Source organism: Gopherus flavomarginatus, chromosome 1, assembly GCF_025201925.1.
Source record: "Gopherus flavomarginatus isolate rGopFla2 chromosome 1, rGopFla2.mat.asm, whole genome shotgun sequence".
In the NCBI taxonomy this organism is placed as follows: Eukaryota; Metazoa; Chordata; order Testudines; family Testudinidae; genus Gopherus; species Gopherus flavomarginatus.
The window spans coordinates 152,268,155-152,278,095 of NC_066617.1; positions in this window are offsets into that span (position 1 = coordinate 152,268,155).

The following is a 9,941-nucleotide window of genomic DNA, read 5'->3' on the forward strand; positions in this document are numbered from 1 at the left end:
TTTTTATGGGGAGGATGTTTACCTATCATTCTGGAAAAGCATAATGTATGAACTGAAAATGACCCAGCAGGCTAAACACTGTTTTATGGCTATTTTGCTTTATCCATCCATACATTCATGCTCCATATGTCCAATGGTCTGCACATTCCCTCATACAACCTGTGGACAATTCTTTTCCTTTAATTGATTTTAGTCCTCTATTGTGGGCCTGGGAATGCTAGGTCTGGGACTTTGATTGAGGGGTGTTGTTTTAAAACCATTTAAAAAACTGAAATAGGCACTATTACAATATATTTCACAATTTTATGTACCTGAGAAGTAAAACAGAAATTTGGAATAATGACATTACAAATGATGCTTTCATATATAAATTTACTGCACAGTACTGTCCAGCCAAGTTCTAGGTTGCCCTTACTGCTGGTTGTTGCCACCTGATAAGCTTCTCAGAACAGGAGACAGGAGCGGCTAGCTTCTTTGTTCCATTGGATTGACCTAAATTATTGTGGCCACTGAAGTTGCGATGTTGACAATATTCCTGGCATAAAAAGTTGGGTGCAGTGATCGTTAAATTTGCATTGATTTGTGATACACCAGTAACTGTTGTAGAACCAGTTGTTTTTTGTAGATGATGTTTTTTAGAATGGACAATAACCAATTTATTAAATAATGCTGTCAGAATTCAATATTGGTAGTTTGACACTAACCAAAATTGTTTTGAATAACATGTGCCTTAGCTAGAATGCAGCATTAACTGATCCCAAATTATGACCAATACAGTAACTCCTCACTTAACATTGTAGTTATGTTCCTGAAAAATGCAACTTTAAGTGAAACGTTGTTAAGCTAATCCAATTTCCCTGTAAGAATTAATGTATATGGGGAGATTAGGTTCCAGGTTTTTGTTTTTTTTTTGCCGGACAAAAGGCATTATATACATTTTAAACAAGCAATTTAATACAGGTATAAGTTTTAAACAATTTTAAAGAAACAATTTAACACTACAATCATCATTGCTGAGTATGAAGCTTGGTTGAGGTAGTGGAATCGGAGAGTGGAAGACGGGGGATTGTCTAGCTGCTCCTATTGCTGTTCTTGGAAGCATAGGCACCGACTTTGCCAAGGGTGGGGGGTTCAACCCTTGGCCTGTCCACTCCACCCCTTCCCCAAGCCCCCACCCTTAACCTGCCTCTTTTCCACCTCCAGCTCCACCTCCTCCACCTTTACTCCACATGCCATGTCCTCGCTTCTCCCCTCTCCCCACCAATCAGCTGGTTCACGGCATTCAGGAGGCTGAGGGAGGAGGGATGAGGCTTGCTACCGTGTTCTTGCTCCTCCCCCCAGTTGGCTGGTGGGAGTTGCTGGGGAGACGGGTAGGGGAGCTGATGGGGGGCTGCCAGCCATGGGCAAAGCAGGTGGCCAAATGACGTTATAGGGGATCATTGCAAAACTTTAAACAAGCATGTTCTGTAATGGAGCAGAGACATAACATTGAAATAATGTTAAACAAGGGGACGTTAAGTGAAGAGTTACTGTACTAACAAAAATATTGTCTATACAAATGGCAAGTTACATACAACAACTGCACTGAGTTGGTCTGACTCAAATGTAGGGAGGATGGGTGCAGGGCAAAGAAAGTACAGCTTCAAATTTACACAGAAATCATCTCCCTTTAGATACCTTACACAGTGTATTCCCTTTACTGTACATCCACACACCGATCATAATTTGACTTGCTCGTTACCTCATTTCGACATTCTTTCTCCCTTGTTATTGAGTTTACTGTAAATTGTTCTGGGTTTTCCCTCTTATCTCAGTTGGCTCAGACATTGTATTCTTGGCTTACTGACCTATTTACTTATCTTACTTAACATTCACACTATGTTTTCAACCTAATAATTTATTTCCTTCTCTAATCCTATTTTCCAAAAAGGAGGCCCCTCTCAGGGCTGGATTAACCTTTTGTGGGCCCAGCGCCAAACATATCTGTGGGCCTCCATGGAGGCAATAGGGCATGGAGCAGGGAGGTCAGTTCCCGGAGCGAGGGGCCAGCCTGAGGCAGTGAGGCATGGCATGGCAAGGGAAGCCCTGCTCCTCCCAGTGTGTGTGTGGGATAGCTCATTGGTTTGAGCATTGGCCTTCTAAACCCAGTGTTATGAGTTCAATCCTTGAGGGGGCCATTTAGGGATCAGGGGCAAAACTCTGTTTGGGGATTGGTCCTGCTCTGAGCAGGGGGTCAGATTAGATGGCCTCCTGAGGTCCCTTCCAACCCTGATATTCTATGAATGCAAAGGTTCTATTTACAAACTGGCAGTTGCCAGACACACAGTGGCCTGTCTGGCACTGTGCTGTGCTGCCAGTATGCCCCTTCTCCTTAGGGGCAGGGCCATGCCACACCCAACATCCCCCCTGACTACCTACAGCCAGAGGCCTCCCAGACCCACCCACAAATGCACAGCGCCCTGAACAACACTAACCCACCACAACTGCCCAGCATCCCCCACTCCCTAGTGCCCCAAAACACATCTTCCCTGCCCCTTCACAGTCCAGCACCCCCTCAAAATTCTCACAGACCCAGTCCCTCAAGTCCTGCCTTCCAGCAACACTCAGTGGCCTTGCTGAGAGGCAACTGTGTCTGCTGGCCTGTAGTGCCAGGGCTGGTCCCAGGGCTGGGAATCACTCCAGCCCCTCTGGAGTGGCACCATCAGCCACGCCAAGACCTGCCCCAGCCAGGGTCCCTCAAGATGCGCTTGCCTGGAGGGGCCCAGCCAAGCCTGCCACACTGTTTCCTCCCACCACACACCTGGCTGAGACAGGGCAAGCTTCTGCACCAGTCCCAGGTGGCCCAGCTCTGGGGAGACAGGTGGGGCACCACAGGTGGTGGGAAGCAGAGACTGCCCAGAGCTGGAGGTGCACTGGGATCTGGCCAGGGGTCTGAGAGTAGCCCTCGGCCAGCCAACAGGCAGGCTGAGAGGAGCAAGTTGTGGGCAGGGGGATCCAGTAGGGTCTCGGTGGCACAGTGCAAATGGAACAAGCCAGAGCATGGGCCCAACTCCATGGAGCCATTGTAAACTGGGCACCATTTACATCTTAGGGCACATTAACTGGTACTTTCTGGCTGCTTTATGCTACTCCAGAGCAGTGCACAACAGCGAGAGCATATTGGTCAGCTAAACTGGTTATACAGCTGCAATATTTCTCCAGAGCACTGAAAAGCAACTGGAGTATGCACCCCCTTCCTCTTATCTTCCAAATTCCCCTGCTTTTTTGCCCCCCTTCCTACATAAATGTAGACTGGATGCAAGATTTTAGTGAGTTTTAACTATGTGGTAAGTCTAAAGAGTCTTTTATCATTTGATTCCTGAGATCATTACAGGCCAAAAATAGTTTGACACTGGATGCTAAATTTCTTAACAGGCCTGTTTTTAATTATTTTCAAGTACTAACCTAATTAATGGATTGACTTGTAAAGTTGCTGAAAAATTATAATGTAGTCTGAGTATTTACTGTAATTGTGGAGAACATATACTGTATTTTTCATATATAACAAAGAGTTAACTCCCTATATTAAGTGCCAATTCAGCTGAACATTCACTATGAAGCTATAACTGGTACCTACACAAATTCAACAGTGTAAGAAAATATACTGTGAATACGCTGAAATATTCAGTCACAAGGCTTTTATGTAATTTGTAAAAGCAATTTATGAATAGTTTTTGTGACTATACTTGAACTATTCTAGATTATGAACACTCTAACCATTGTTTTGGATTGGAAATAATTTGGCTACCTTTTTCTGATTGCTGTTCCCTTTCAGAGTGGTTCTTTTGTTCACAGGTAACAGGTGAAGTGGAGAAACAGAAGATGGACAATCATACCATGGTGAGGGAATTCATTCTCCTGGGATTTCCAAACCTCTTCAAGTATCACACTGGGGTTCTTCATCTTCGTCTCTGTTGTCTACCTGCTAATGATGATGGGAAACATGGTTAACATTGCTGGTCTGACTTGTGCCTGCACACCTCTATGTATTTGTTAGCCAGGATGGGCAGGGATGGTGTCTCTAGCCCAGTGTTTCTCAAATGCGGCCACCGTGACCATATGCGACCACCGGATGCTTTTTTGAGGCCATGGCTTTATGAACTGTGGCTGAGGGGGTAAGGTAGTGGCCCCTCCCCTCCCTGTTGCTCCTGGATACTCCACCTTGTTGTTGGTTGCTGGGGCCACCAGCAGGGGTTGGGCCCTGCCCCCCTCCAGAGACATCTGGGGCATAACCCTGGAGAAGCAGACAGCCTGTGATTTTCCCACCTTCCCAGGGCTGGGGGGCTCAGTCTTTGGGCTTCAACCCTGGGGTGGCATGAGGCAGGCTCTGGCCTTGGGGCTTCGGGTTCCATTCCCAGACTCCAGCTGCATGGCAGCAGGTCCCAGGCTCCAGCCACATGGCTTTGGTCTTCATCCCCAGGCCTCGTCTCCTGGCCATGGGGCTTCAGTCTCTGGCTGTGGGGCTTCAGCCCACCCATAGTCGCTGACTCTGTGGGTGCTCCGGGGCTGGAGCATCCATGGAAAAAAATTGGTGGGTGCTCAGTACCCACCGGTAGCTCCCCACCCCATGCCCCCCATTCCAACTTACCTACGCCTCCTCTGCGAGCGCACCGCCTGCTTCTCTCACCTCCCTCCCAGCACTTGAGCCATGAAACAGCTAATTTGTGGGGCATGGGGGGGAGAGGGGAAATGCGGTGCGTTGGGGGAAGAGGTGGGGCCATGGCAGGGATTTGAGGAAGGGATCCAAGAGGGGGTGAGAAGGGCAGAGTTAGGGTTGGGACTTTGGGGATGAGATTGGAATGGGTGCGGGGCCAGGGGCAGGGAAAGGGAGTAAGGTGGAGTAAGGGGCGAGGGGTGCAGGCACCCACCGGCGCCGGAGAAAGTTGGCGCCTTTGCCCACACCCACCAATACCCATCATCCCTGGCCCCTTCTGCCTCCCTCAACTTCCCATCCAGGGCTTAATATGTCACAAGGAAAAGATGGTATTCACCCAAGAGTTCTGAAGGAACAATATAAGCACAGGCATAATGTCTGGTGCCAATGCCTCTCAGCATTAGAGAGGTGTGGGCAGGCCTGGTTCATGTGCATGGATTATGATGCCAGGGAAAACTCACATGTGTCAGGTGTCATGGATAGAAATACTGGTCGCCTCCAGAGAGGCAAGGTAAGGTTGTGGTGCTGATTCACGATGTGATCATTGATACTGCTGCATAAGTCAAACTATCCAGGCTGGGTGGAGTTCCACCTTCGCAAAAATGTCTTTTATATTTGCATGTAACAAATGGGAAACAGAGGCACAGAGAGATGAAGTAACTTGCCCATTGTCACCCAGCAGTCCAGGGGCTGAGCTAGGAATAGTCCCAGTCCAGTGGTTTTTATACCAGGTCATATGGTTGCTATGTGATTCCACAGTTTACCTCCCCATCTTGTACATTTTGTAATAGTGTGTTAGAGGGCTGTCCCTTCACCCTCCCACTTCCCTGGTTCTTGTCACGTAGAAAGTAAGCAACAAAAGACCAGAAGTCCAAAGTCCAGACAATGCAGTGTTTATTGGGGTTAATTTTCAAGTAAGCATATTCTGAAGCCCTTCACACCAGTCGGGCTTATCTCTATACACCAATAGTGTCTGTTCCCCTGTGTCCCCCTTCCCAGTATTGATGCCGCAGAGCATTTACCCAGTGTCCCACTTCCCAGCTCTGACCCCGCAGAGCCTTTCTGGTGTCCCTGTTCCCCATTCTCATTTCTTTTTCCCCATTCCCCATTTTCCACCTCCTTCTTCTTAGCAGGCCCAAATATACCTGAAATGGAATGCCCACAGTCTCACCCCTTACAACTTAGGGCCATGTTCCATTTTGGGTCTGGGTTCTTCATCTCACCACTTTTTAACTTCATGGAAGAGGTAAGGAGTGAGGTTGTGCTGCAATCGGGAATGGGCATTTCTTTGGTCTTTTCTTGTTTTATACCTCCCCCTCCCCACAAGCCTCTTTGCCCCTTCGGACTGGTTGCTTGACTTTGCCTTGAGATGGGGACGAAGCAATCTTAAAGTGTACTCTCAAGTAACACTTTTAACTGCTCTTATCTGTTCCCATTGTATTAACAAATGCAACTGACTAGGCAGAAGCAACATCACAGTGTCCCTGTCCCTTGTTTACACATTTTAGTATAAGAGTATCAAAAAGTCAAACCCAAAATTCTTTCCCAGGCTAACAAACAGACCTATATACTGACACTCCACCCCTTTATTTTCTTTTTTTCTGGGACCCTCCTGACCAGGTATCCTTGGAAAAGCATAGGACACATGGCTGCACATTGCCTGAAAGGGCCAGGTATCAAGATGGAATGTGTTGATGCTCCATTTGCTCCACTGCCCCTTATGCAGTATGATGCCCTGCACCTTCCCGCATATGGACATACTGCATGTATATTCCAACGAGTGTATCAGACTCCCCATAGTAATGGGCCCAAGAAGGTTGGGTCCAGGTTATCTGTTACACTGTGGTAGGGAGCCTATTACATTACATATACAGTAACTCCTCAAGTAAAATCGTCCAGGTTAATGTTTAGTTGTTACGTTGCTTATCAAATAGAGAACATGCTCGTTTAAAGTTGCACAATGCTCCCTTATAACATTGTTTGGCAGCCACCAGCTTTGTCCACTGCATGCAGAAAGAGCAGCCCACTGGAGCTAGCTGGTGGGTGGTTGGAACCAGGGTGGACTGACAGCCCCCCTATCAGCTCCTGGCTCCCCTAAGTTCCCTGTGCAGCAGTCACCCAGCAGGCTATCAATTACTGGCAGTTCAGCTTTTCTTCCCCCACTGCTGTATGCTGCTCCTGCCCTCTGCCTTGAAGCTGCTCCCAGGAGCCTCCTGCTTGCTGTGCAGGGGGGGGGTATGGGGGAGGCTAATATCAGGGTGTCCCCCTCCCCCTGTCCCCTGCATACCCCATCTCCATAGGACAAGAGGGGACACGACAGGGCTCAGGAAGAAGGGAACTTGCTAACGGCAGCTGATGGCTCAACTTCCTGATCTACTTAAAAAGGCAGTGTACTTAGACTGGGGTCAGTGTACTTAAAGGGGCAATGCGCATCTCTCTCTTACACACATCTTGGGTGCATGTCTCTGTCTCTATCTGCCATGCTGTCTCCCCTCCCTCCATTTGTGCTGCCTTGTAGAGTGTGAGGCTACATTAACAACGTGTTAGCCCTTGAGGACTCAGATGAGTGCTTGTTCATCATTTAGCAGTAAGACATTCCCTGGGAAATATCCCTCCCTCTTCCACCCTCTTATTTCACCATCTCAACAAAGCTTCACAATCATCATTTCTGTGTACAGTATTAAATTGTTATATTGTTTTAAATATATATAATATAGTCTTTTGTCTGGTGCAAAAAATTTCCGTGGAACCTAAACCCGCTATTTACATTAATTCTTATGAGGAAATTGGATTCACTTAACACCGTTTTGCTTAAAGTCACATTTTTCATGAACATAACTACTACCTTAAGCAAGGAGTTACTGTATATGACAATTAATGGTTATACCTTGTGGTCTGTGCCCCTCTTAACCACTTTAGTATACATTGCAAAATTAGCAAACTTAACAATAGGCCAAGAGCCACAATAACCACAGTAATGTTGTCAGCCCTGACCATCGTAATATAGTCCAACATCCAGACCACCAGCAGAAATACTGCTTCTCCTCTTTTGGCAGAGTTACAATCCTTTTAACACCATTCTGGAGAATGTATTTTAAATGTGTCCAATTGTTGGCAGTTGCATAGGCGCTGACTCCATTGGTGCTCCAGGGCTGGAGCACCCATGGAAAAAAATTGGTGGGTGCTCAGAACCGACTGGCAGCTCCCCATGACCCTGCCCTGCCCCCCTGCTCCAGCTCACCTCCACCTTCGCCCCGCCTCCTCCGTGAGCCCTCCGCCGCTTCCTGCTTCTCTTCCCTCCCAGAGCTTGCTACACAGCTGATTCGCGGGGCAGGGAGGGAGGGGGGAGGAGGGGAAACGCGGCAGGCTGGGGGAAGAAGTGGGAGGGATTTGGGAGGTACCACACAGGTAATGGACTGGAAAGACACATTGCAAAGCACTGGTTGCACCCACTCCTACAGTGGCTTCCATGCATTCACCCGTCAGGAAGTATTTCTGGCTCCAGGCTGTGCCAGTTTAAATCAGGATTCTTCCAGCTTGGCATCTATATTACTTGTAGGGTTACATTCTGCAAAGCGGTTACATTGTCATACCCAGCCTCCCAGGGAGACAGTGCGCCCACTGTGATGTGTACATTATAACTGCACATCCAGACACTTTCCTCTGTGGAGGTACCATTATGATTACACATGGTAACACACCCTAACTGTGGGACCCCATAACCCAAACACTCCAGGAGACCAGAGGGTTATATGTTTTTATGCCCTCTGTGCAGGGCCGGTGCAACCATTTAGGAGACCTAGGCAGTCACCTAGGGCACTAGGACTTGGGTGGTGCCATTTTCTTCAGCAGCGACCATGGTGGCTGGATCTTTGGCCACCCCAGTCGCTGCTGGCATTTAGGGAGCTGGGGCAGGTGAGTGCAGGGAGGGCCACCAAGCGGGTGGGGGCACGCTGGAGAACTCCCGCCCCCCAGCTCACCCCTGCCCCGCCTCCTCCCCGAGTATGCCGTGGCCGCTTCACTTCTCCCACCTCCCAGGCTTGTGGTGCTGTGACGAAGTGTGGGGGGGAGTTCTTGAGGTTTTCTGTTTTCCAGTGGTTTGCATGCAGAGGGAGTGGGACTCAGTGTTCCCGGGTGTTACTGGTTTAATGATGTGAGGGGAGAGGGAGTTTGTTGTTACAGAGGACCGGAGAGGGACTCGAGACCCCGGCTGATGGCCTGGAGGATGGAGACCCCAGCTACTGGTGACCTGGTGACCCGGAGACCCAGCTCAGGAGTCGCAGCCGGTTCTGGCCAGTGGGAGGACAATGGGCTGTGGAGAGAGGACCTTGGTGACCTGACCAGCCGGTTCCAGCCAGAGGGGCCAGAGGAGGGCTGAGAGAAGAGGAGACCCAGGCCTTCCTGTTTATGATCCTGTTTCCCTGAAGAGAAGACAATGGACAGAGGCTGGGCTTGGGCCTGGGGATATCGGAGGCCCAGCTGGGAAGCAGGGGGGCTCTGGACTGGAGAGGGGGAGCAGGCAGAGCCCACCTGGCTGCAGGAGAGACTGGGATGTGCTGTTATTGTGAGAGGCCAGGCCTGAGGCCCTGAGAGTTTCCTGTGCTATGCTCACCTCTCAGTAAACCCTCCTGTTTTATGCTGGATGAGAGTCACTCTGGTCTAGAGAACAGGGTTGCATCAACCCCTTTGGGGGTGAGGAGGCCAGGGGGAATCCAGAGCGCATGGACTCCCTGAGGGGGCCCACAGCAGAGAAACACATGCTAAGGCTCACAGAGGTGCAGCTCCAGGACCGCATGGGGCCATGAGTGGGCCTGATCTGTGAGTCTGTGTCAGGCGCCTAAGCTGATTGGCACTGCAAGCCTGGGAGGCAGGAGAAGTGAAGCAGCCATGGCATGCTTGGGGAGGAGGCGGGACAGGGATGAGCTGATTCACTTCTCCCGCCTCCCAGGCTAATGGCGCCAATCGGCTTAGGCACTGCAAGCCTGGGAGGTGGGAGAAGTGAAGCAGTGATGGCGTGCTCGGGGTGCTCGTGCGCAGAGCAGGGGTGAGCTGGAGCAGCGGGAGTACCTCAGGGCAGAGGGTGAGGAGTGCGGAGCTGCCGCAAGGGGGACACCTCAGGGCCGAGGGGGGAGCTGCTGCAGGGGGTGGGGGGGCCTCAGGGCAGGAGTGTTTGGGGGGTAGGGTGCAAGGTGGAAGTTTTGCCTAGGGTGCGAAACATCCTTGAACCGGCCCTGCCTCTGTGACAAAC